A 921-nucleotide genomic window follows, 5' to 3' on the forward strand; every position below is an offset into this window, starting at 1 on the left:
ACACCCATCTGTGCTATTTCTAAGTGTTGGTCTTCTGTAAACATGGGCTAAATGAACGTCTTTAATCATTTTGATGCATTTCCGGCAATGTGCGCCGCATTTTAAGAGCTTTACAAGTGCAACTTTTAAAAATGCGTTCAATATGATTCAAGCTTTGCAAAGGAACTGAAAGATGCGGCAGTTAAACACCTGGCCTCCGTATTTTCTTATAGCCCGTTAGGCCTGCGGGCCCCCTCTAACCACGGGGCCTAGGGCGGCTGCCCACTCTGCCAACCCTGCCCTCCCTGTAGTTAAGTCAGACTACTTGGCTTGTTTCAAAATGGTTTTGGGCACTTTTTAGCTAGTGAGGCTGGGTGGCCATCTTAAACCAGCTAAAACCAGCTAAAACCAGCTAACCATTGTAGCTGGTTTCAAGTTTTTTTTTTTTCAGCAGGGATGGTATTACCTTGGTTCATCTATCTATCACATCTACCTATCTGCATTATGTGGTTCTATATACAGGGTTCAAGGATGGCCTGCTGGCCCAGGGTCAGTGTGAGGGAGTTTCAGGCCAGTTGATGGAATTGTCACCTGCCAGATGTAAGATGTGAGGTGAAGACAGCATCTCTCAGCGACACCGAACGTACAACAGGGGAAACAGAAGCATGCATCCTGCAAAACACTGTATCCCAGCCATTGTTGCGAATGGTACCATCAGCTAATACTGGCGGGTATGGTGCTTTACAATTCAGGTCCAGTATTTCGTGAACACCCGCAGCGTGATTTTGGGGAGCTGAGGTGGAGGGAGATATATAATGAGCAGGAAGAGGGTGCCCGTGGTAAGCCACCAGACATCACCAGGCTTCTATACGGGCACTAAAAACCTATGCATTGCACAACAATATCTCCGCTCTCGCTCCTGTGACATCTCTGACTCTCTGG

This window comes from Myxocyprinus asiaticus, chromosome 4, assembly GCF_019703515.2.
Source record: "Myxocyprinus asiaticus isolate MX2 ecotype Aquarium Trade chromosome 4, UBuf_Myxa_2, whole genome shotgun sequence".
NCBI lineage: Eukaryota > Metazoa > Chordata > Actinopteri > Cypriniformes > Catostomidae > Myxocyprinus > Myxocyprinus asiaticus.